This window comes from Pholcus phalangioides, unplaced genomic scaffold (assembly GCF_987345545.1).
Source record: "Pholcus phalangioides strain wild (caught in Gottingen) unplaced genomic scaffold, Ppha-v1.0 ptg000018l_1, whole genome shotgun sequence".
Lineage (NCBI taxonomy): Eukaryota > Metazoa > Arthropoda > Arachnida > Araneae > Pholcidae > Pholcus > Pholcus phalangioides.
This window is the reverse complement of record NW_028301611.1, coordinates 21,457,582-21,484,699: the sequence shown is the minus strand read 5'-3', so window position 1 is coordinate 21,484,699 and position 27,118 is coordinate 21,457,582. Positions and strand designations below refer to the sequence as shown.

General features: G+C 43.4%; 1 long non-coding RNA gene, 2 other non-coding genes and 1 pseudogene across 3 annotated transcripts; all 4 read right to left on the bottom strand.

Moving 5' to 3' along the window:
* Positions 1-9,127: 9,127 nt before the first annotated feature.
* On the bottom strand, positions 9,128-13,453 carry LOC149072077 (uncharacterized). The gene is made up of 2 exons (XR_016194565.1): positions 13,154-13,453; positions 9,128-10,178 (listed from the first exon to the last, which is right to left on the bottom strand). It is a non-coding gene; the product is annotated as an uncharacterized LOC149072077 (long non-coding RNA).
* A 4,331-nt stretch (positions 13,454-17,784) lies between these two features.
* LOC149072076 (large subunit ribosomal RNA) lies at positions 17,785-23,506 on the bottom strand (annotated as a pseudogene).
* A 379-nt stretch (positions 23,507-23,885) lies between these two features.
* LOC149072075 (5.8S ribosomal RNA) lies at positions 23,886-24,040 on the bottom strand. Its single transcript, XR_016194667.1, has one exon. It is a non-coding gene; the product is annotated as a 5.8S ribosomal RNA (ribosomal RNA).
* A 476-nt stretch (positions 24,041-24,516) lies between these two features.
* LOC149072074 (small subunit ribosomal RNA) lies at positions 24,517-26,346 on the bottom strand. The gene has a single exon (XR_016194634.1). It is a non-coding gene; the product is annotated as a small subunit ribosomal RNA (ribosomal RNA).
* Positions 26,347-27,118: the final 772 nt, after the last annotated feature.

Genomic DNA, 27,118 nt, shown 5'->3' with positions numbered 1-27,118 from the left:
GCTCTTCGAGAAAGAGCGAAAAAATTTCTATGTCCGAAAAAAATTCAATGTCCCTACGCGCATCTGTCGACGGCTAAGTGCGTGCTATGTAGGTACTGTCAGTTATACAACATGCTATCCCAGTTTGGGGTGGTGACTACGAGACTAATGTTACCATGGTTAGAAGGTCTTAGCAAAAAGTAATCAACAAATGGATCCCAAAAAAAAGTGCACTGTAATATATCATAACTATAGATTCAATACTAAGGAAGTTCAGCTTTATAAAACAATATCATTTATCCACAAAAACCCTGCATAGTTCAAAATGAAACAAACAGTGAGAAAAACAAGAGGGAGGAACATGAAACAAACACGGCAGCGGCAATACCAAATAAAACTATAATATATACTATATATATACCATATACTAGAAACTATTTCGCACCTACAGAATATACTCATCTGAAGCACGATAATGAAAAATGCATTAAAAAATTTCAACGAATTAAAGATATCAGTCAAATTTCTTGATAATAGAATGCAATCTGTCTTTCTTATTTTTTCTGGGTATATTCCTTATAATTGTTTGTGTTTGTTATTTTTTTTTTTTTTAAATCTGATCAATTTTTAAGTTCAATCAGCATCAAAAGTCTATGGTTACAAATTAGTGACATCAATTTCTTCAAACTACAAGCACAGCGATACATAAATACTAATTTCTGCATACTCAAGTCGAGATACGAGTGCTGCTTTTTTTTACCAAGTAGTATGAATTAACCCTGAACAGATCGTATGATCCCTTGGGTTAATATTTTGCAATATGTATTTCTCTCTCTCTGTGTTATTCAAATTTCAAAATTTCTGAAAATTTATCAATTCCAATATGTCATGTTACCTTAATGTACGTATAATAAATCAAATAATAAATTCATGTAGAGTGCTCACATTACAAGAACGAGATTACTCTCAGAATGTGCTGCTCATGGATGTGATATTAATTTTTTTTTCTTCCACGATACAAAATCACTCATTATATACAATTTAAATGATAACAACCGACATAATCACCTCACAATGAATTCAATGGCAACTAATCAATATCCAACATTCTTTCAGCGTCCAGCATAATAGACTCGGAAAAAAAATTGCAATTTTAACAACACCTCACGATCAAACAGTTACTTCAAAATTAGATTTTAATTAGATTTAATTAGACTTTTCACAAATTACTTCGAAGCAGAACCGAACTGGATTGATAAAGGATGATGCTATTCTTATAACTTGTTATTATTCTTTCGTTGCTTTCAATACAACTGTCATTATTATTTATTACTATTGTTCATGTGAATAATTTCCAGTTATTCACAATATTTAATTTATTTATAACAGTAGTCATTAATAAGAGTTACACTCTCGAGGGACCAAAGAATACTCTCCCGAAGAGAAGATTACACATATTACACAATACGTGTGCTTACAAATATCGATTACGAATAACTTGAGAATAATTTTTCATATTAATATCCTCCAGTAATTTACAGTAATTACACTTCTGCCCACATTATTCTCGACATATCTAGTTGAGATAAATCACAAAAAAGGAAGGTGTTAGCTGATCGGAAAATTCCTCATAATCTTTTAGCCATGTACATACATTAATAGTGCCATTTCACCAAAGATTACGTAATGAAATTATTATCATTCAGTTATTATTCGCCAAATACTACTTTATATCATGCTTCATAAAGGCTCTCAACTTACAATGAAATTAAGTAAATCTGTGTGACATTCTACATGAGCACAGCGACAGAAAATATATCACAAATTTCATTTATTACAGTTTATTATTATACCCTACTTGCGAGAAGACTGAAAGAATTCCTACCTTGCTGGGAATCCATCTGTTATTCACTTTTCCTGAAAAAAATGAACTTAAAACACGTTTTGTTACTCACACATCTAAACATACACTATTTGTGATTGCTGGAAATAGAAAATGAGTCTCATCTGGGTAACAACAACATATGTAACTTACATTGCAGAAAATCTGAAATAATAATCATTTACAAAATTAAAAACTTCATAACAACGTATTTGTCACTGGAAATCAAATTCACAATTTAAAAAAACCCATACATCATATAGAATTCAACTGCTTCGCAAAAATGATTATAATGAATGCTTTCTCACATTAATTAAGTAAGAACAGTTTCTCACGAAGTAAAAAAACAGAGAGTAGGAAATTGTGTAAAATGCATTGCGACGAGTAATAAAGTAACTTCATATTATATAACCGCATGATAAACATCATAACAAGCAGTCTAACACTTCGGTATATAACAATTATTATGAACAATATCAATTATTATGGAAGCCGTCGCGTCAGGCACATGCAATTATAACCCTACAGACAAGCTAAGAATATTCCTATCTACGTGTATGTTTGTATTTAGTAGATATATCTATGTGTCTGTGTGTGTGTGTGTACACACGTGCATTTTATAATATTTAAAAAATTAATAAAATATTTTTCATAAATTACACTAGATTACTTACTCCGTCTCTACAGAAAACCAAGGATTAATTAAAATTTAATGAGTAATGTTGAATTTTTCTGAATGTCGCCCACATTCTTTAACTAATTAATTAACTAATTATATAATCAATTAAGTATATAACTAAACCTCGATCCCGGCGTCGTTTGCTTATCCCGTTCATTTCGGCCACATTTTTAGCTAAAAGTTATTCCGCTGCTTAAAAAAAACCAATTAACAATTGATCGATTAATTAATCATTTAATTGTTCATTTGGTAATTAATTAATTCATAATGATACATTGGCCAACAGTTCCGTTTACTCACCACGTATCTCGTCTGCTTCGGTGATATCCAAACACTACTGAAAAAAATTAATTAACAGCTATTATCAGCGAACGATCAATAACTACAGGCAAATTAAAACACGCCACACAATAAGACAATGAAAGAATAAGAAAGAGAAAGAGACGCCCGTTAAGAACTCCAACAACGAATGAAGCATTCCAGCTAATCGCCTGACGTTTCGAAGAAAGATACGTACGCCAGTATTCCCAGGTGTACGCGAGTAATATTAATTAATAACTTTCCATGTAATTACTTATTACAAAGGAGATTGCTTTATTTCAACTGACATTTCCTGTCAATTGGGCGTTGCCAGTCACCTTGTTTTACGCGCCAACCGCGCATTCATTCTGTCGATGGTTAGCGTTTTTAACTTCCCTTTTTTTCTTTTTTGGTTATTGCATTAAATCAAATTAAATTACTCTCATTTCGTAATCATTCGCGATACACTTTAGTACTTCAAATACATCGACCGTTCTCGATTTCAATCACTGCAAAACTTTCACTTGTTTGCCATCACGATCACTCACCCAGAGTGACCAGTTTCATGCGGGTCATTACTGCGTCGTCCCAAGCAGTGCCGCAATTAAATACTTTGTCACCCGGGACAAGCCAGAATTTTGGCGCCCCTTGCTTGCATGTACAGGAAGCAGTCGAAGGGGGAATCGGGCGCCCCTTCTGGTTCAGCGCCCTGCAGGACCGTTTTTAGAGCATTACGGGCCAAGTGATGTTTTTGAGGCCCTACCTGGTAAATTCTCATTTTTGTGAGGCCCCTCTTCTTTCGAAGCCCCGCCCGGGTGGGCCCATGCGTTAAGAGGGCACTGGCGCCCGGGGCACCCGAGTGTTCGTTCGGTCAAATCAAATGAATTCTGAATGCGTCAAAGTTTTAATCGCGTTTTGAAAATTCCAGCAGTTCTGATAATAGCAGTTCTGTGAATATTACTTAATTATTACCTTAACAATTACCTTACTTAATTATAACAAAATTAATCGCGAAAGAGATTTTTCTAAGGTAAGGCATCAGTAAGTGCTGCCATCTATCACTTCCGAGTATAACAACACACGCCGCAGAATATATCATTTACGTAATTTACATTACTACCGAACTATATAACTTTAAGTTCGCAGTTAAATCGCAAATTTCAAATTATTTAGAAAATCAGAGAGAGAGAAAAAAGTACGACATTTGAATGGACACGTAGGAGCAGTCACTCCTATAATGCGAGGAGGGATGGATGGAACTAATAACTGCTTAAATGATAGAGTCCAATCCCGTTATAAATAATTCTTCGAGAGAAATACGGGACATTAGTATTGCGGGAAATGGTGCATTACTGCAAATTGCAGTGGATTAAAATGCATTCCACGAAAAAAAAAAAAACGTTCAATATTCTCATGCATAGTTGTAATTATCATAACATAATTTACGTCAATCTTTGACTTCAATAAAAATGCAAATACGCTTCGTGTACAATACGGGAACGACCGGGACACTTTTGCCAAAAAGTCGGGACGGCCAAAAAAAAAACGAACGTTATAAGACCGGAGAAATACGGACTCTTCGTTACAGATTAGAACGTTTGAACGAAATTCAGTTGTAAGGCATTCTAGATTTATTTTGGATTGTTCATATGTAACGACTTATCTGGGGGGGGATTAGAACAGTTAAAACGAGATTTTCATTCGCTAAAACGGGATTGCAGAACTTTTACAAACGAAAGTTTCAGCAACACGGAAATTATTAAATTATTTATAAATTAATAATATATATCATATCCATTCCGCGTAATAATTCAACTCCTCCTCATTCGCCTCATCTGTATTCAAACGAGATCGGTCTGGGTCCCTCATGTGGTGCCATCTGCATTTCAAAAATATGTAATTGAATACGCAAATTGAATTTCAATAATAAATGTAATTATACCTTTTCCTTCATCTCTGCACTTCTCGTAAATCAATCTTAAGTACTTGATGACATTCAGCAAAAAAAAAATTTCCTTTAACGCAATTAATAAAAAAACCCAAACTGTTGAAATTGAATTTCTTCCGATTACTAATGCGGCAGTTTTTTTTTTTTCCTCTCTCATGAAAATATATTCCTTTCCATTTTCCCATCAGTTGCTGAATCGGACGACGATCATAACGACAATTGCATAAATATCATCACGATCACAGAAATATCAGAATTCAGGGTAATAATTCAAAGGGAAGAGTAGGGGGGGCTTCTTCACTGAAGGTTCCGCCAACACAGTTGATAACGAAGTTGCGGAATTCGTTATATCCGAACGGGCTTGAAAAATTACGCATTTCATTAAAAGGTAGAACAATCTCAACGGTATACATTGTTGAATAATGTGAGTTTCCCTAAATGCATAGACGTTGCACTCAAAGTAGTAATAAAAAATCGAAAGAGGTCAATACTGTAATCAATACGTATATGATCAACGCACTTAGTAATCGTTATTCTTTTCAAATCATTTTTCGCAAAATTCAACGTACAAGCACAAAACCTTTTCAACCAAAAGCCCGGTTGCTCTTTTCCTCCGTCCGTCATTTAGAGGAAAAGAAAAAAAAGAGCTTCCTGGAATCTCTTGCTTGCTCCGATTTTCGGCTTCCACACAGGTGTCAGAAACTGAAGCTGTACACTTTCAAGGATAACAACGTTGCTTCAAAAACTGCACCGAAACTAGTTGGGATTCGTAAATGAGCTTAAAAAGGGTGTTTCGGAACTTGGATTCACCCCAGTCACTCTTTTCTGTTGCGGTTTCCCAAAAATAGAATTTCCCCAGTAGAGAAAACTGCAAACAAAAATATATGGCAATACTCAAAACGCCGTGTGGATAATGTCTTTCAGGAACAGTCAGTTGTAAATTCGTTTCAGGCGTACCTGAAACCGGCCACACAGTCAGCAAAAATACCCATCCAGAGAGAGAGATTTATATAATTTTTCAGAACTTTTCCTACTTACAAATTACCCATTGAAAATCCGGGACGCATGGCCATTCAGAATGTGAAAATTCATTTTCTTTCTTGGCAACACTAGTCATTGATGGTAAACAAAACGAGCGAGTTTCTAAATTCGTTAACGCTGGCTACGTTCCGTGTGTAAACGAAACAATTAGTAAGGCTAACACACAACGCGCACGGATAAAACTATCGACTCTGTGATTCCTAACAAGTGAGTAACATCAAACTCTGGTTGGTACCCTTATGCTCGCCGCGACAACGAATATCGTGAAATTCTCCCCGCTACAAACAGAAACTAAAGGATTACAAATAATAATCACAAGTAGTAACAAAAAAAAGACACATTTTAAAAAAAATACCAACTTTTATTCAGCATCGTCTCCGTTCAGAGCCTCAAAAAGTGGAATTACAGTCTCCAAATTTTCGAGAAGTTTTATCATATAATAATTTTATGCAACACTTGAAATAAATAAATAAATAAATAAATGCAAGGGTATTACGTTTATGTATTTATATTTATGTAATGTATTTTGTTCGATTTCATTCAATCGTATATAATCTATACGATTCTATTTATCTATATCTCGTTTATTTGACTTTTCCCATATTTCCAAAAATTAAAAATTTATTAAATACAAAATATTTATACTTCGAATAATATTTGAACATTATCCAAACAGTATTTGAATAACCTATCTTGAAAAAGGGAGGAGGCGGAAGTTAATCGTGGTCCCGGAGGGGGGCAAAAAAAGATCGAGAACCACAGGCTTCTGGCTTACACAGATGAAAAGTAATCGCAGTGGTGGTAATGAAAAATTGTTTTAACAGACAGGCATCAAAAACTGGAAAACGCTAATGGAAACCGTGAAAAAACGAATGCTTTTGGATAATGTTTCGAACACAATAGGTACATGATAAAAAACTTACTTTTTTTTCAATGTTTTTTACATGGCTTGAATTTTTCCTGGATTTGTCAAGCCCTCCCTGTCAAAATTTTCCTGCCTGCTAAAAACTACAAAGAAGCTTTCTGCACGATTCTGTACTTCAACAGGTTAGAAAAAAATAAAAGATTGGAAACTTGCATTAGCTTGTTAGCGAGGTTGTTGGAAAATTTAAAAAAGAACAATTCTTTCGTTAACTTTAAATTCTTTCGTTAACTAATAAACTTAAAAAATACGTTAAAATAGGCATTTCAAAAAAGTCATTTTTGCCCATCATTACTTACTTGTAATTTCATCAAGTTTCACCGATATGCAGTCCGTTCAGAAAATTCTGACAAATCTGATCTGATAAATGGAATTAACGTACAAAAAGTCTGGACAGACACCCACCGATATATTTGCATATATAAAACCAACTTATTTCATTAACATTTGCAATGTTTTCCTAATCGAGGCTACATCTAAATACGCAACACAATGCAACGTGCACGCTTCGATATTCAATCGAAAAAAAAATATTAATTAGAATTTATGCAAGCTAACAAATTTTAAGGTAAATGAGTTTAATTCATGATTTTTTGCATACACATCAGGAAATGTAAAATATCAAGATAGATATTTTTTCCCGAGTAACTATTATTCAAAACACGAAACACTTCCGGCTACATAAAATTAATTTTCTTGTTTAATTAATCCATTGACAATATGTTTTCGCCCGTTTCCAAAGCAAAAAAAAAAAAAAAACCTAATTGGCTTTGTAAACGTTTCTTTTTCGATTGTTATTATTGTTTACGTATAATAAAATTTGATCAAGTGCCAATGAAATGTTTATTCATGTTTGTGAAATCAATTTGCGAAACCACTGCAAGAGAGAAAAGGGTTAAAACGGCAAGCTTTCCGTCATTTAGGTTTATCAAAAAAGCATTATACTTACAAAAAAAAAAAACACATTATCCAAAAGCATTCTTCGGCAAAACCCAACCCCGTCTAAAAGCTGACTTATTTAACACAACCCAATTACATCTGACGACAAAATCGTAAAAATCAATGTTATTTTTCAGTCCAACACATTTGTATCCGACATGTTCGAATACACTACTCAATCTTAGGATTTTTCACACAGTGTCAAGGAATGCCAAAAAACCCTACGTCAGTCAGCATTTCCACACCATAGGGAAAAAAATGCAGTCAACCCTCGGTTTAGTCTTGGACTAATATACATGCACCTCGTCCATATTCCTCAGCTGGCCGAAGTCGTAACGATGCATTTTACATTCATTTTCCCAGCTTACGAGTAAGTTCGCAAACCAAGGATGGGCTCTTCACAAAACCATCTACAATCAAAACGCAATCATCTGAAAAAAAATAAAAACCAGGCTCTAGACAACACGATTCAATAGTAAGTTCGAGTCCCGAATAGATGGTGGACTGCCGAACAGGGGTTCGAACCCAGGGCCTTTCAACAGAAGATATATTTGCTAACCTCTCTGCCTCTCTCTCGCTCAGAAAAAGAAATTCTACTCGTGCTGCCACCTAGATATTTCACAAGGAAACAACACCACTTTTTCGCACGATGAAATGGTCACGAATTCTCTACCAAACCTATTACACATTCCTTAAATGAAAACTGTTCAATCAAGTATCAAGAAATCAAGTATTCACAACTCTTGCTTCAACCGAACATTCAAATTCCACCGATCGGTAAATTGAAATAATGGGATACAACTGCATTAAATATTAAAAGTGGTATTTTGCTCGGTCGGAAAGCAGTACATGGCTAACCATAAAAAGTGAGTAAAAATGAAATCTTCCATAAGATTCATTCAAACAAATCAATAATTTGGATGCATAAAAAGAAAAGGCAACAACTCCAAGTTTTAAGGACAATCTGCGGTCGATTTTTCGTTGCTGCCCTTAGAATTCGCTGGGAAATCTGTGGATGACAACGATGCAATTCAACAACGAATGGTATAATATTTAAAATGAAATTTATAACATTTCAAGCGAACGTAAAATCATGCAGCAGCTACAATACGAATCACTTGAAATTTTGTCAGAAGCTTGAAATTATGCACCCTCTCTACAATTCCATCTAAAGTACATCTGCAATCCGCGAACAAAATCAAAACCAACAAACAGTCGATACAACGCAGAAAAAAAATTTCTAAACGGAAGGAGAAAGGTTGGAAAAAATTATCTAATCTCATCGTCCCAGTCTGGATTCGAACACACACACACACACACAAGTAACCACAGTCACACGCACTAACAACCCTGCAAATACAACACACCATAACAAAATCACCATTGTATTTCACTACAAAAATCCCGACAGGGAACAAGAAATTCAAAGCAATCTAGAAAAAAAAAAAACAAGGGATAAAAAAAATACAAAGATCCAAAACAATTCCCCTCGAAAGCAGATGTCCAAAGACTTTCCTTCGCTATCACTTCGTGGCGTAGATGATAGAGCGCTAGCTCTGCCAAACTCATAAGTTAAGCAGCTTTGAGCGAGGCTCACGAAACTCGAGGTGGTTTTACCAAAAATAACAGGGCTCTATGGGTGGGGGGTGAGGGGGGGCCCGGGGGCGGAGCCCCCGGCCCCCCACCCACCACAAACCCCCTGCCGGGGGAACGGGTGGGTGGTCCCACAGGGTTCAAAAAAAAAAAAAAAAACAACAGGAACTAATTTCTTCACATAATAAGAGCTTTGCGTATGTATCTTCTGTTTATATTTTTATCTCACTACACTCTTTATTAATAATTCTGTCTCTTATTTTTCCCTCTTTTCCTTATTCTATTGCTTAATTTTCACGTAAGTAAAATTAATTCAAATCTTTCTGTAATAACAAATTAAATTAGTATTATAATCAATAAACATTACTAAAACAATGAGGAAACATCAGCGTGACTGATGGGAAAACACATATTTTTCCGGAGCAGAGAAAAAAATCAACTTACTTTCCTTCTGGAACACACATTACTTACTTGGAATAAATGGCTTCGAACTCACAATACAATATCACCCAACCACAAGAAAAACTTTTGTTTGTACAAAAATTTGCGCATCACCGCGATGACGCGCACTCACTATTCAACAATCGCGGGAACACAAAATCGCTATTCTAAACACGGATCGATCACAAACAGCACACTCTAAGCACTACGACAAATCACAAACATGCTACACGAAACACCAGAATGAATCTCAAACACACGCGGTCGAAGATAAGGACATCTCATCAATCAATCCACTAATCGGATGGCAAGACATTAAGAGACCGCAGGTGGAGTAATGGTGACTCCCGCCATTTATCTGTACTCGATCACTGGCTCATCAGAAACACAAGCCAGCACGTGTTTCCAACGAGGCGAAACTTTAGCAGAAGCATTCAAACCTTCGGAAAGTTCCCTAAAAAAATATTAAAAATAAATTAAATTAGAAATAATGGGAAAGTATATAACTGCAAAATATGTGTAATGGGAAAGAGCAACAACCAACATTTTTGCCTCAGAAACCCGCAAGATCCCACACGGTATACATAGATCTCACCCGAAAACAAAGCAATGTGGTCCACAAAACTGTCAATTCCGCGGAAAAAGGAATGGAGTTTGAAAACTGTCAATTCCACAGAAAAAAAGGAATGTACTTACCACAGGATGGCTCAAAAAACTGTCAATTCCGCAGGAAAAGAAATGTAGTTTCCTTCCACAGGATGGCTCTAAAAACTGTCAATTCAGCAGAAATGGAATGTAGTTTCTGCAGGATGGCTCAAAAAACTGTCAATTCCGCAGAAAAAGGAATGGAGTTTGAAAACTGTCAATTCCACAGAAAAAAGGAATGTAGTTTCTGCAGGACGGCTCAAAAAACTGTCAATTCTGCAGAAAAAGGAATGTAGTTTCTGCAGGATGGCTCAAAAAAACATGTCAATTCCGCAGAAAAAGGAATGTAGTTTCTGCACGATGGCTCAAAAAAAAAAGTCAATTCCGCAGAAAAAGGAATGTAGTTTCTGCAGGATGGCTCAAAAAAACATGTCAATTCCGCAGGAAAAGGAATGTAGTTTCTGCACGATGGCTCAAAAAAAAAAGTCAATTCCGCAGAAAAAGGAATGTAGTTTCTGCAGGATGGCTCAAAAAACTGTCAATTCCGCAGGAAAAGAAATGTAGTTTCCTTCCACAGGATGGCTCTAAAAACTGTCAATTCAGCAGAAATGGAATGTAGTTTCTGCAGGATGGCTCAAAAAACTGTCAATTCCGCAGAAAAAGGAATGGAGTTTGAAAACTGTCAATTCCACAGAAAAAAGGAATGTAGTTTCTGCAGGACGGCTCAAAAAACTGTCAATTCTGCAGAAAAAGGAATGTAGTTTCTGCAGGATGGCTCAAAAAAACATGTCAATTCCGCAGAAAAAGGAATGTAGTTTCTGCACGATGGCTCAAAAAAAAAAGTCAATTCCGCAGAAAAAGGAATGTAGTTTCTGCAGGATGGCTCAAAAAAACATGTCAATTCCGCAGGAAAAGGAATGTAGTTTCTGCACGATGGCTCAAAAAAAAAAGTCAATTCCGCAGAAAAAGGAATGTAGTTTCTGCAGGATGGCTCAAAAAACTGTCAATTCCGCAGGAAAAGAAATGTAGTTTCCTTCCACAGGATGGCTCTAAAAACTGTCAATTCAGCAGAAATGGAATGTAGTTTCTGCAGGATGGCTCAAAAAACTGTCAATTCCGCAGAAAAAGGAATGGAGTTTGAAAACTGTCAATTCCACAGAAAAAAGGAATGTAGTTTCTGCAGGACGGCTCAAAAAACTGTCGATTCCTCAAAAGGAATGCAACTCAAAAACTGTCAATTGCCCACATTGTGAAACAAGTATCTGACACAAAATTGCTGCAACAAAAATGTTGAAAAAATAAACAAGCCACAGTTTTTGGCACATGGCAGTTTTTAAACTGTGAAGTCAAAAAAACCCTCAAATACTGCTTTAAACATAAAATTTTCCATCGAAAATGCACACATGAATTACATGTAATGCTTAAAGTGACTATGAAATATACATAATAATCTGATTCTAATGATGTTTACACATATATATATTGTATATCAACATCTGATTTTTTTTTACTACGTGTTTAAGATGCTATATATATATATGAAATATATACGTCGATTTCTGTTATTATTAAATTATATAGAAAATCCCAGATATTTCAAACAATATTCTTATTGTACATAACATTAGAATAATGTTGAGCGAATTATCCAAAAATAATTTTTTTTCCCCTGAAAAATATCATCAGTTCATTATTAGCAAATATTTTTCATTATTACCACATTTTCTATTCTTGGGATCCAATGGTATATTTTGTAAAAATGGTGTTTTTTTTTCTTTCAAAAAAATCTCATAAAAATCTCAATATATACATTTTTTTCTTATGTAGTATGTACATTTTCTAACCTTCTACGATGGTCTTACAATCCAATAAAAACACCACCTGAAGACACCACAGAGGACAAAACAGAAAATTAGCAATGCCTTTGCTCTCCAGTCAGAGGACAAAGACCGGCGTATTACAGAAAAATCCAACTTTGCTATTTGTTGTTCGAATCGTAATATGGAAACCTGTTTCAGAATTTTCATCCAATATTTTTTTTTTAGTCAAACAATTTCTAAGAATAAATATTTAGTCTATTATATTATTATTAAATGAATCATAACGGAAAATTTTGATAAAGTAGAGAAAAATGAAAAGATAAAATGCATCGTGCAGACAGGACGAGGAGCCATACAGCTAATGACCTCGAACCAATACCCGATGCACAAAAAGCAACTATATCAACATCATCTCTCCTTCACGGCCTGTTATTTCGTTTTCAATCAATGAATTTCATTCATTTTTCAAATTCTAAGAAAATCGATTTATTAGTTTCGTTTTTCTTTTCTTTGTGGAAACTGAAAATCTGAAAAAAAATCTAAACTCATAAAATTAGTCTCCAGTCAAACTAAACCATTTCCTAACTTTGGATTCGTCCATTGAAAACTTGAGAAATCGTTGAGGTGTAGAAAAATTATCTGACGCTACATGGTAAAAATGTATCTATTCGAGACATTTCGTACCTCAAAAACTTCAAAATTGAAAATTATAATTAAATTAGAGTTCGAAAAGGAAACGTCGTAATATCAACGTTTCTCATCGTTAAGTTACACATTCATTTAGATCGTTTTCGATGGTTTAAACCAGTTCGAGTCAAAAACGCAACCCATCTTAACAAGTATAGAAACAGTCAAGGAAAACGAAAGATACAAAATCCAGAACTGTCACTCAAACGTTGTGAAAATTACACAACAGGGCTTGACAAATAGCAGAAAAAATTTTTAGTCTTAAAAAAATTTTTACCTAAGAATACGGTCAATGACTTTCCAGTCAGTTTTCCTTCGACTTTTTCGGTGCATATCACAGATATCCTGCAACAAACGGAACAAAACGCATCACACATAAAGAAAGAAAACATAATGGGAAGTAAAAATACGTAAAGATATACACGAAACCGTTGGAAAATACCCGGATTCGCACACGAAAGAAAAAAAAACAAACGGAAATTAAGTAACAACGCGAACTACCAACTAAAAAGGATGGATTCATAAAATCTAATAATTAACAAAGAGCAATCAAGAAACAAAGGAAATAAACAAAGGACCCAACAAGGAAAAGGATGCAACGGTCTCTCCCAGTTGAATCCCACCGCCAGGTAGCGCAACGATCTAACGTTTGCAGTTCGCTCTAAGCCACAAAGATGGCGCTACCGGTCCCCAAAAAAAATATATTCATATTTAGTAATTAATGCACTACTAATTTATTAATAAATTAAAAATAACATCCCGAAATATTACTCCTAAAGTAACATCAGAAAATAATAATCATCCTGAAATCGACACGATGACGATAATTAATTAACACGAAATCGAAAATAATTAACACGAAATAATTAACACGAAAGCTAAAAACCAGCATAACGAAGCAAAACAAAGACACTCACGAATAACGACGGCACAACGTTCAACCCAAATCATCACTCAAACTGGCAAGGCAAACAACCTGCCATTAAGAACCAAGCGGAAACCGCACACAGAGTAATATATATTTAAGAACATCAAATTCAAAAATAATCAATTGAAAAAATCATCACCAATCGAAACGCAATCCAACGATTCAAATAATCTTGTTTGTCAACACCGTTGCCACTCGCACAACAGTCTAAGACCAAATCCAGACGGTTAAACAAAATATCGAACTAATAAGTAATCAGTTAATCAGGGCAATTAACGACGCATCTGTCGAAATATGGAATTTTTACGCCCCCTCAGATCGAATATGCTACGTTATCAGTTTTGTCGTTCACTTATAGTCCAACTTCATTTCTCTCGCAAAACAAATGAATCATTCACGAAACTGCTATTTCAAACACAAATATATTCAGCTCGCAGTTTTTTTAAATATATAATCACACTGGAAAATATATTACATATATTCAGGATACTCCTCAATGAAAATTCGGAATTACTGAAAAAATCCAGAGAGATTCAGAACTTTATGTGTATTACACATATACGTAATTGCGCTAATTTTAGGTTCTCCTATACGATATCGCACGCACGCAACGATTATATAACAAATTCGAGCTTTTCAGTTTTCTCCGGCACGATCATATAAAAAACCTACAAAAACGGGACATATGGGAACGCTATTCAGATAACGCTATTTTCAATAACACATACATAAATTCCAGCACCTAAACATAATCCAAACACGTTGCATAACAATAAATCGCCACGTTTCATCAACATCGTCCAAAAATATTCATAGCATAACTCCGAACGAGCAAAAAGAAAATTTCGTACGATCAGAAATCTACTTCTCACGACGCGTAAATTTTAATTTTCAATTAAAAAATGTACTCCCAAGTATTAAAAGTTGAGGTATCCGTACTACGTTGAAAATATGGATTTTCATTTTTTACAAAATTTGTTTTTTACATTTGTTGTTACATGCAAGTAATAATAAAGACTGTAAACGTGTTTTACGAAGAAATTTGTAAAAATTGATTCATTGCATCCTATATTGTTGAGATTACGAACCAAAATCAAAGGTCTATCACATATATATTTTGAATCGCAGTGTTTCATAGACAAAACTTGATTTCAAAAAATTCATATCACGCAATCCTTTAAATTTTGGTTCATAACATTACTAGCAAAATCACAAAGCATTTCATTAATAAATTTTTTTTGCAATCGAGTTTCACATGAATTTTGCCTAAAAACTATAATACACGGACAAAAATTTGTCACTGTTTTGACCATTTCTATCAAAAAATGTATTTAAAGTTCACTCCAGAACCATTTTAAAGAAAAGTGACAAGAAAGGTAGTGATGTTCCTTTCAGTATTTTATAAAAATATCCCGAAAAACTTCAAGTGATCTAGAGACGTGCCGCTCACAACGATCCGTAATTAAAGTAATCTGGGTATGCAGCGTAGTGCTCTAAAACTGTCACTCAATTTCTAAAATTACGTATGAAAATCGAGTGATCTGTAAATGTACCGCTCCGTTCATTTTTCAAGTATTACGTAAGATTTTTAGCCATTTCTGACACCCTCCCCAGCAAAAAAGAATATTTCGTACCTTCATAACCCCCCGTCATCAAAATTATCATTACATTTTGCATGGAAATTTTCTTTCGCAAAAAAAAAAAGATTTTTTTTCCCGATCGTTTCGGAATCTATAATTCACGCTCGGTTTCCGATGTTTTCCACAAACAGCTTAACTACTTAAATTAACTCCGAAATAGTTTTTCAAGATGCCTATTCATTCTGCTGCAAAAACCTATCGATACTCTTTCAGCTGTAATAAATAAGTACGTATACATGATAAATAAGCCCCTTGGCACATTTACAGAATTCGGCCGCTTTTTGTATTGCAATCCCTCCCCCTCAAAGAATACTGCAAAACAGTACACTGAATTCTGAGATATATTTCGACTTCTTATCGCAGCACTAACTCAATGAGATCAACGTACTGTTCCGAATGTAAATAAAGCACGTTTAATTCGTTTCGCAGTGCGGTCCTGCCTCTCTCTCGTGCATTAAAAACATGAAATTAGTTGCGCCAAGACGTACACGATAACACCCGTTTCATCTCCAAACAAAAAAACAACTCGTCGGCGCGATAGGCAAGTCAATAACCGGCTCGCCTAGAGTATCGGGCGCTGCGAGTTCGACGCCGTCCTCGTCGGAAAACTTTCTCGAAATCGGATCGCACCGAAGGGGGGGGGGGAAAAAAAAAAAAACGGACGCGAGCTTCAACCCGGACAATCGATTGTTTATAGCGGCACAATCGATTGTTTATAGCGGCACAATCGATTCCAACGCGCGACACCATCGATGTCGACGGCCGGCTATCGCTCCCGTTTTGCGGCACCATCGATAGAGACGGGCGGTAATCGATGTTGCGGCACGGTGCCGACGTCGCCTCCGAATACCGCTCGCGAAGCCCAAAAAAAAGCCCAAAAAAAAGCCCAAAAAAAAGCCCAAAAAAAAGCCCAAAAAAAATAATTTTTTTTGTTTTTCATCTTTTTTTCAGCTTCTTCAATTCCACCTAGTCCGTCGTCCTCATCGGAGTTGCAGAAAAAAAAGAAAAAAATTTTCATCCCTGAAAAAATCACAAGTCCGAAAAAAAATTTTTTTAAACGGCGGGAGTAAATGACAGTTGCATCGTGATCCCCGAAGCCTCCTCTACCGACTCATGTGGTTTGTGGGCGGATCAACGAGATTCCCACTGTCCCCATCTTTCGCCCAACCATCTTTCACCCAACCAACCGAGGAAAAAAAATTTTTTTGAAAAAAATTTTTTTTTTCGTTTTTTTTCTAATGAAATGAATGAAACTCAACTCGCTGACTAACCCAACCCACGGAGACACATTGTTTTCAATGGCAGCCGATCAGCAATCGACGAGAAACGGTCAAATTCGAGTGAACCGGTCCGAGGGCGGGTAAACGGCGGGAGTAAAGGAGACTTGCAACGTGACCCTCCGGGCACCCTCTCTCGAATGATGTGATGCATCGTCGGATTAACGAGATTCCCACTGTCCCCATCTTTTTTTTTGTCCACGAAAATTTTCTGGAAAAAAAATACAAGTCCACAAAAAAAAAAATTTTTTTTTTTTGAACCGTAGTCATTGATTTCTTGTTCATCGTGAAAGGACACACCAACTGACCCGATCCGCGAACCCGGCAAGAAAACAATTTTTTTTCGGACTTGTGATTTTTTCAGGAATGGATGAAAATTTTTTTTTCTCGGTTGGGCGAAAGATGGGGACAGTGGGAATCTCGTTGATCCGCCCACGAACCACATGAGTCGGAAGAGGATGCTTCGGGGATCCCGATGCACGTCTCCTTTTCTCCCGCCGTTTACCCGCTGTCGGCAAAAAAAAAAAAATTTTTTCCGGACTTTGATTTTTTTTTCCAAGTAAAATTTTCAAGAAAAATCACAAGTCCGAAAAAACTTTGTGTTGACTTCGAAGTGAAGTCAACGTAATTTTTTCTTCAATCCTGGCAGGGGAGGACCACGGTTACCCGGGAACTTTGGAAATTTTTAACGAATTAACTTTTCAGAACTTGGGATTAGATTACGTTTGATAATTTTTTCTAAGTTCCTGAAGTGATGTAACCGAGCGAAGGGACTTGGCGTTTGTTTTCGTCACGGATAACGTCGGCGGGGGACCACGGAAACCTTGGGACTTTGAAAAAAAATCGAAGAAAAAGTAAAAAAAATTCTCAAAAATATTTCAAAGTCCGACGAGGAAACCTCGGGACTTGTAAAAAAAAACCGAGAAAAAAAAGTTACCGAAATATTTCAAAGTCCGACGAGGACCACGGAAACCTCGGGACTTTGAAAAAAAATAAAAAAAATTTTTCTCTTTTCGCTCGAATGCTAAGTCGAGCGAAAAGATTTCCATTCGCTCAGCGGCGAACAAATCTTCCAGTCAAGAGGACGAGTCTCAATAGATCGCAGTGTGGTGGCTGCTCTACTGCGTACGACACCCAGACTAGCACCTAGGTCGTATACGGATGATTTAGTGCCCGCACGTCACACCTCGAAGGTTCCGCACTCGGGATGCGGGAGCAGCACGGTCTAGACTGCTCCGTTCATGCGTCCCCGCGCGTGCTCGGCTTCTTCGCGCGGCCGATCATCGGCCGGCTAGCGTCGCCTGCAAACGCGCACGCGGCACAAGAGCAACGTTGCTCTGACTAGACGGGATTCCGACTTAGAGGCGTTCAGTCGATATCCCGCGGATGGTAGCTTCGCACCACTGGTCGCTCGACCAAGCACGCGTACCAAATGTCCGAACCTGCGGTTCCTCTCGTACTGAGCAGGATTACTATCGCAACGTCAAATCAACAGTAGGGTAAAACTAACCTGTCTCACGACGGTCTAAACCCAGCTCACGTTCCCTATTGGTGGGTGAACAATCCAACGCTTAGCGAATTCTGCTTCGCTATGATAGGAAGAGCCGACATCAAAGGATCAACAAGCGACGTCGCTATGAACGCTTGGCCGCCACAAGCCAGTTATCCCTGTGGTAACTTTTCTGACACCTCTCGCTAAAAACTCACTAGAGAGAAAGGATCGTCAGACCATGCTTTCGCAGTCCGGGTGCTCACTGAACACCCGGATCAAGCGGGCTTTTGCCCTTATACTCTGCGCGAGGTTTCCGTCCTCGCTGAGCCCGCCTTAGGACACCTGCGTTACCCTTTGACAGATATACCGCCCCAGTTGAACTCCCCACCTGAATCTGTCCTCGGAGCGGGTCGCGCGACGTGGCCCCTCTCGGGAACCGTCGTCGCACTTGGCGCTAGAAGTCCGGCGACCTGAGCCGCCGCCTCCCGCCTCACCGAGTCAGTAAAGAAACGATGAGAGTGGCGGTATTTCACAGTCGTGGCGTGCCACTCCCGCCTATGCTACACCTCTCATGTCTCTTCACAGATTCAGACTAGAGTCAAGCTCAACAGGGTCTTCTTTCCCCGCTGTTTTTTCCAAGCCCGTTCCCTTGGCAGTGGTTTCGCCGGGCAGTAGATAGGGACATAGATTGGATCACCAACTGGCGCCTGGACCTCTCGTGGAGATATCGCACCGCATCGGCCCTCTCGGGCCCTTCGTCTCTGCTCCGGGTATAACCACCGATGGAACACGGTGGTCATGACCACACTCTCGCCATCGAACCCTCTGCACTACCTGACACCCGGCGAACCGGGGTCTCTTCCATGGGTTTAACCACTTCATCGGCGCCCGAAGACATCTATGCCGACATAGGTTCGTGCTAGGGCCGAACTTCCATTCGTCAGACGAGCTTGGACATTTTGGGCCGAAGCCCGCCACGCCCATAGTCAGAGGACCTACTGTGTAAAAACAGCGAGGAACCCCCTACGTCTGAACTCTTCGTCCACCACCCGAAGGTGATGTTCTCAAGTCCGTACAGGAAGGCAGGGTCACCAATCCTACCCTTTGCTACTACGTTTGCCAGACGTAGCGCGCACGCCATGCCGTCTCCCCTTCCCACCGTGAGCATTCCGAGGCTGACTAGACCCCATCACAACTCACAGCTTTCCGGGGATTCAGCGCCACTGTACACACCGTGCCTCGTTAGTTCACTGAGACGTATCATTGGTCGACGTCCTTCGAGCACTCGCATTCTAAGACGGACCTCCACCTTCAGCTACTAATCCCCCAACCACGAAAAGGTGAGGCACGACGTTTTTTAGAGAAATGAGGCTAATCCTCTACCCAATTAGGATCTAATACCAGGAGGTATCTTACCATCAGCACCCTGTCTACGGGATGCTCGGGTGACCAGCCCGGCACCTCTCGGGGAGTGAGGGGATAAGTCCCATCCTGATTCCTCGTGTGCTTAGCTTACCACTATCGCCTAAGCAAACCGCAGAGAATTCGCCGACGTTGGGTAGAGGATTCCGTGGATCGCAACCTTGGAATTCGTCGGAGCTTAATGAGTCTCGCAGCACATTATCCTTGTGTGCTGGCAGCGTTTACGGGTGCGGGGCTTGGGTGGGGGGCGAAAAGGCGCGGTGTACCAAGCCGCCTCCTATCACCGTCCCACCCCATTTCGGAGGTTACCCCTCCTCCTTTCTCACTCGAGGTACTGACCCCTTTCAACACCACTCCAAGGAGATGGCGAACACATTCCGTTTTCAAGGATAGGTAATAGTCTCGTGGCAATCGGAGGAGGTCTGACGCCCTCAGATCCCCCACAAAACCCATTGAACTCCAAATCTCCGTTGATCGTAATCAACCACAGCTCGCAAGCTGGAGAGATTCGCGGAGCTCGGCGAAAGCCACTCGACATCCTACCCAGGTCTCAGAGAGGCACAGGCAGCCGGAGGAGGAAAACCCCCACAAAACCCATTGGCTACATCGTCCAACTCAGTCCTAGAGAGGAGATTCGTAACCGGCGGCTGCATACGGGCAAACGACAAGTCGGGTTGGGGCACGACACGCCGTCTCTCTTACCTGCCGCCAGAACGCTAACCACGCTCATGGACTCGCTCCTGACACTTCTTCCAGTTGCTTTACCACGACTCGCCCCATCCTCCTTTGGCCACTGCGATTAAGTGGATTTGGAGAGCAAGCCCTCTTCGTCCTCGCAGTATTGGATGTGCCCGGACTCCCGCAGGCCCGGACACACCGGTGAAGGCCGCGTGACCATTGGCATACGGTCGACCCCAGGTTAGCCGTACTTCGCTAGGGCCATCTCACATACTTTTTTCTTGTGTATCATATCTGAGGTTTTTTAATGTATCGGGTAGGACAGCCCGTACTTACAGACGACTACCCTAAACCGAGGCTGTTCCCAGTAAGAGCAATCGCTGTTACCTCAGAGGGTCATCTGACCCCAGTACTTTGGCAACCTGGTTGGCCTGCCGCCGGACCACACGCCCCCGCCACCTGGGGGAGTAGATAGGGACAGTGGGAATCTCGTTAATCCATTCATGCGCGTCACTAATTGGATGACGAGGCATTTGGCTACCTTAAGAGAGTCATAGTTACTCCCGCCGTTTACCCGCGCTTGGATGAATTTCTTCACTTTGACATTCAGAGCACTGGGCAGAAATCACATCGCGTCAACACCGCTCACCGGCCGTCGCGATGCTTTGTTTTAATTAGACAGTCGGATTCCCTCGGTCCGTGCCAGTTCTGAGTCGGCCGTTGGCCGCCCGCCGAAGCCTCGGGGGGCTCCCTCTGCGGAGAGTACCCTCCCGGCGCAGCTGCGGCATTCCACGGGATGGCACCGACGCTGGTCCGGGCTCGACTCGCATCCGCCGGAGCGGACGGTCTCGCCCAGTCCCGGTGCAGCGCCGAACCCGCTTCGGACCGCAGCCCGACGGGCCCGGCCCTCAGAGCCAATCCTTCTCCCGAAGTTACGGATCCGTCTTGCCGACTTCCCTTACCTACATTGTCCCGTCGACTAGAGGCTGTTCACCTCGGAGACCTGCTGCGGATATGGGTACGGCCGGGCACGAAAATCACACCTCTCCCTCGCCTTTTCAAGGGCCGGCGGGAACGCTCCGGACACCGCAAGAGCCGCGGTGCTTTACGGATCCTTAGCGCATATCTCCGGACGGGCCGCTTCCATGCGCGCGGAGATCCTTACAAAGAAAAGACAACTCTCCCCGGAGTTCCCGCCGACGTCAGCGAGTTCGGTTGCGTTACCGCACCGGGGGCGCGGAGGCCCCACTCTCCGTGTCCCGGTAGGGGAATATTAACCCCTTTCCCTTTCGGTCGCAGCGGGGCAGACCGGCTGCTAGAATGCCCCACTTCGGAACGGCTTTCGCCGATTCCCAAGGACCGACTGACCCATGTTCAACTGCTGTTCACATGGAACCCTACTCCACCTCAGTCCTCGAGGGTCTCACTCGAGTATTTGCTACTACCACCAAGATCTGCGCCCGCGGCGGCTCCAGGCGGGCTCACGCCCGGCACCTTCGACGCTCGCCGCGGCGACCCTCCTACTCGGGGCCGGCGTAAATCGCAACTGTTTCATTGCTCTCTACGGCCCGCGGCCGGGTGTAGGCCCGACGCTTCAGCGCCATCCATTTTCAGGGCTAGTTGCTTCGGCAGGTGAGTTGTTACACACTCCTTAGCGAGTTCCGACTTCCATGGCCATCGTCCTGCTGTCTTTAGCAACCAACACCTTTCATGGGGTCTCATGAGCGTCCGGCATCGGGCGCCGTAACCCGGCTTTTGGTTCATCCCACAGCGCCAGTTCTGCTTACCAAAAGTGGCCCACTTGGCACTCGCATCCTTCTTACGCACCGACATCGCCCGTGCAGGCACGATGCGGCCGTCCTGCCCATTTAAAGTTTGAGAATAGGTCGAGGTCGTTTCGGCCCCGAGGCCTCTAATCATTCGCTTTAACAGACCTGACTGCGTGTTTCCTCCGAGCGCCAGCTATCCTGGGGGAAACTTCGGAGGGAACCAGCTACTAGATGGTTCGATTAGTCTTTCGCCCCTATACCTAGGTTCGACGATCGATTTGCACGTCAGAACCGCTGCGGTCCTCCACCAGAGTTTCCTCTAGCTTCGACCTGCCCGGGCATAGTTCACCATCTTTCGGGTCCCAACGTGTACGCTCTGGCGCCGGGTCCCCAACGAATTATGGGCGACCCAGGCCGTCGGTGCGCCCCGCCGCGAGCTTAGCCCGGCGGGGATCCCGACACTGTCTCACCTTCGCTCTGCCCGTGGGCTTGATCGAGTCCCACTGACTCGCGCACATGTTAGACTCCTTGGTCCGTGTTTCAAGACGGGTCGGGTGGGTTACCGACCTACTCGCCGCAAGCCGCTTGCCTGCGCCGCGGCTGGACGGGACCCAGCGGGTACCGCGAGTCCGGGGACACCGCCCGGTGACTCCCGGAGCACCCGACGTCCCTGGTACCCGTCCGCCGCTCGCCCGGGGGCGAGGCAACGGCCGGTCTCGCGAACGAGACCTCTCCTCCCTCTCTCGGGAGTCGCGCCTGGACCCTAGAGGCCAGACACGGGGCGCCGGTTCTGGACCGACGCCCACGCCACCTACCTACATTGTCCTTACTGCCGACCTCCGAGAGGCTGCGGCGTCCTGCTGGAGAGAGAAGTGCGTCCCCGGCGACGGGAAGGGCGACGCGACGGAGCCTCACCCTAGAGGTCCCCGCCGGCGCGTCCCCCGCGCGCCCGGGACTGAATCCCTCTCCGGTTCGGACTTCGAGGGCCCACCCGTTTGCCCCTGAGCAGTTTCACGTACTCTTGAACTCTCTCTTCAAAGTTCTTTGCAACTTTCCCTCACGGTACTTGTTCGCTATCGGTCTCGCGGCCGTATTTAGCCTTAGATGGAGTTTACCACCAGCTTAGGGCTGCACTCCCAAGCAACCCGACTCTGGGGAGTTCGCCACCCGAGAGACGAAGCGGCGACTATGGGCCTCGCACCCGCTCTGGGCAAGAGCTCCTGTCAGGGAGACTTGTCGCCGTCGTCCGCGGGGGAAGGCTCGCTCCCAAACGCCACATTCCGCGCGACCCCTTCGGATCGGCGGTTCGGCGCTGGGCTGTTCCCTGTTCGCTCGCTGTTACTGAGGGAATCCCCGTTGGTTTCTCTTCCTCCGCTTATTGATATGCTTAAATCCAGCGGGTCGTCTCGTCTGATCTGAGGTCGACGTCACTGCGCGAAACGACGCGACGAGCGCCTTCCGGATTTCGCCGGAAGCCCAACGCCGGCGAATCGCGGCGGAATTACTTACTAATCAGTTTGAGCCGACGCCGGTAACGAAGGCCAGGTCGGTTCCTCGTCCTCGAACCCCGAGTTCCACGCTCTCTCGTGCCGCCCATCTCGGCCCCGTCGTCGGACATTAGAGACCGTCTCCTCGGACGCTCCCGCCGTCGACCCACCCTAGGATCGACCCACCCAGTTCGGCGGTGTCTCTGCGACGGTCCATCTGCGCCCGCCCGCTCTTAGCGGCCAGCGGCGGCCCCGCATCACGAACTCTCTCTTTCGCGTAGGTTCGGGGACTCGGTCACCGTGTGCAAGCTTCATCCGACCCTCAGACAGGCGAGGCCCCGGGCAGCAACCCGAGGCCGCTATGCGCGTTCGAAAAGTCAATGCTCAATGTGTCCTGCAATTCACACCAAGTCTCGCAAATGGCTGCGTTCTTCATCGATCCGCGAGCCGAGTGATCCACTGCTCAGAGTCGTTACGCACTTTCCTTGTGCCGTCCCCGCGAACAGCCGCCGGAGCGGCGTTCTGCCTGGGACTTTAGCCTCACGACTTGGAAGTTTGACGCTGCCTTACTCGTTTCTCCTCCCGCAGGACACCCGGTCCGACGCGCTTCCGGCGCGTCGGGAGCGACAGCGTCTGGCTCCGTAACCGGGGCGAGAACGGGAGTCTTCTTGTCTTTCTGCTATTTGGGAACTTTCGTTCTCGTTCGAATTTTGGGAACTTTCGTTCTCGTTCGATTTTGGGAACTTTCGTTCTCGTTCGATTTTGCGTACTTTCGTTCTCGTTATCCGTGTTTCATTTTCTTTGCCTTCTCCTCCTCTCGGGCTCTCAGGCCGCTTCATAGATAAGTCTATCCGTGTTTCATTTTTCTTTTCCTTCTCCGGCCGTCTTGGCTCGGCGCGGAGTCATTCGATCACGAGGCGACTTGCGAAGAACTCGACAAATCTCTCTAATGATCCTACCACAGGTTCACCTACGGTAACCTTGTTACGACTTTTACTTCCTCTAAACGAACAAGTTCGGTCATCTTTCCGGCAGGTCCCCCCGGACGGATGCCCAGAGAGAACGCCAGTCCGAAGACCTCACTAATTCGTTCAATCGGTAGTAGCGACGGGCGGTGTGTACAAAGGGCAGGGACCTAGTCGCCGCGGACTGATGATCCGCGACTACTAGGAATTCCTCGTTCGAGGGGAACAGTTACAATCCCCTATCCCTATCACGAAGGAGGTTCAGCGGGTTACCCGGTCCCGCCGGACCGGGAGAACACACGCTGTTTCCTTCAGTGTAGCGCGCGTGCGGCCCCGGACATCTAAGGGCATCACAGACCTGTTATTGCTCCGTCTCGTGCGGCTGGACGCCGCCCGTCCCCCTAAGAAGACGGGCCCTCGGACTCGCAAGAGCCCTCTATTTAGTAGGCTAGAATCTCGATCGTTAACGGAATTAACCAGACAAATCGCTCCACCAACTAAGAACGGCCATGCACCACCACCCACCGAATCAAGAAAGAGCTCTCAATCTGTCAATCCTTCCGGTGTCCGGGCCGGGTGAGTTTCCCCGTGTTGAGTCAAATTAAGCCGCAGGCTCCACTCCTGGTGGTGCCCTTCCGTCAATTCCTTTAAGTTTCAGCTTTGCAACCATACTTCCCCCGGAACCAAAAAACTCTGGTTTCCCGGAAGCTGCCCGCCGAGTCATTTGAGGAACTCGGGCGGATCGCCGGTCGGCATCGTTTATGGTCAGAACTAGGGCGGTATCTGATCGCCTTCGAACCTCTGACTTTCGTTCTTGATTAATGAAAACATTCTTGGCAAATGCTTTCGCAGTAGTTCGTCTCGCGGCGGTCCAAGAATTTCACCTCTAGCGCCGCGATACGAATGCCCCCGTCCGTCCCTCTTAATCATTACCGTCAGTTCCGGAGACCAACAGAATAGAACCGAGGTCCTGTTCCATTATTCCATGCACCATTATCCGGGCAATTCTTCGCCTGCCCTGAGCACTCTAATTTTTTCAAAGTAAACTCGCCGGCCCCCCGCGACAGCCGGCGAAGGCCATCGCGGGGACCCGGCCTGTGACGTCCGGTCGGCCGCGGTTGACCGCCGTCTGGCGGACCGCGACCCCGGGACCGAGATCCAACTACGAGCTTTTTAACCGCAACAACTTTAATATACGCTACTGGAGCTGGAATTGCCGCGGCTGCTGGCACCAGACTTGCCCTCCAATAGATCCTCGCCGGAGGATTTAAGAACCTCTCATTCCGATTACGGGGTCTCGAGAGAGTCCCGTATCGTTATTTTTCGTCACTACCTCCCCGTGCCGGGAGTGGGTAATTTGCGCGCCTGCTGCCTTCCTTGGATGTGGTAGCCGTTTCTCAGGCTCCCTCTCCGGAATCGAACCCTGATTCCCCGTCACCCGTTACGACCATGGTAGGCGCGTGACCTACCATCGACAGTTGATAAGGCAGACACTTGAAAGATACGTCGCCGGGACGTGCCCGTGCGATCGGCCCTAAGTTATCCAGAGTCGTCACCGAATGCCGTCGCCCCGGGGGACGACGGATTGGTCTTGGTCTAATAAAAGCGCTCGTCCCCCTCGCGGGGTCGGAGCTCTGCTGCATGTATTAGCTCTAGAATTACCACAGTTATCCAAGTAACGTGGTACGATCTAAGGAACCATAACTGATTTAATGAGCCATTCGCGGTTTCACTTTGTTAAAGCCTGTACTTAGACATGCATGGCTTAATCTTTGAGACAAGCATATGACTACTGGCAGGATCAACCAGGTAGCGGCGGCTCGGAAAAATCCGATCCGAGGTCGAGACCTCCCCCGAGCGGCCCGCGCGATGGCGGCCGCGTCGTGTTCGGCACATCTCCCTCATCGTCTTCTCGTTCCGATCACCGAAACCTAAATCGTCCGCCGCAACGGTCCGTGTTTCATTCTCGCCGGGGCTCCTAGGAACCCCGGGCTAGTCCGGTGGGGATCTTAGAATCCCCACCCTGCGGCCACGCAACCCCGTCACTACGGTCCGCGTCCGCCTTCTTCGGCGCCTCGGTTACCCAAGCCGAGCGCCGCGGGACCAGGATGCCTCAGGAGCGGGCGAACCCGAGAATCGACCCCGCTACTAGAGGGGAGCCGTAGGCAGTCCTGAGTCCCAAGCGATTGCCGGGGAACTACCCGATCTTAGCCGAACAACGAGCCTTCGCAAATGTAACCACAGCTACAAGCTCCAATTGATCAGCGCCAACCGTGTCCCCACATATATAGTTTCGAAGTTTCGCACGGCTTCCACTACACGTTTTCCCTCTTCCCCACGCTCTCCCCTGCCCGGCGACGAAGAAAATTTCGTCTTTTCTACCGAGCCGCGATCCCTCCGAAAATCCATCCACCTCCCCAAACGAGGTGTCTAATCGCATCTCCGGAATCTCCCCTCTACGAATCCGTAATTATTTTTACGATTGCTTCACGGGAAGGGGTCGAAATTTGCGATCTCGCGGGGGTCACTCCGCCCGTAGACTTAACATGGGGCTCCGTAGACTTAACACGGGCCGCGCTTTCCG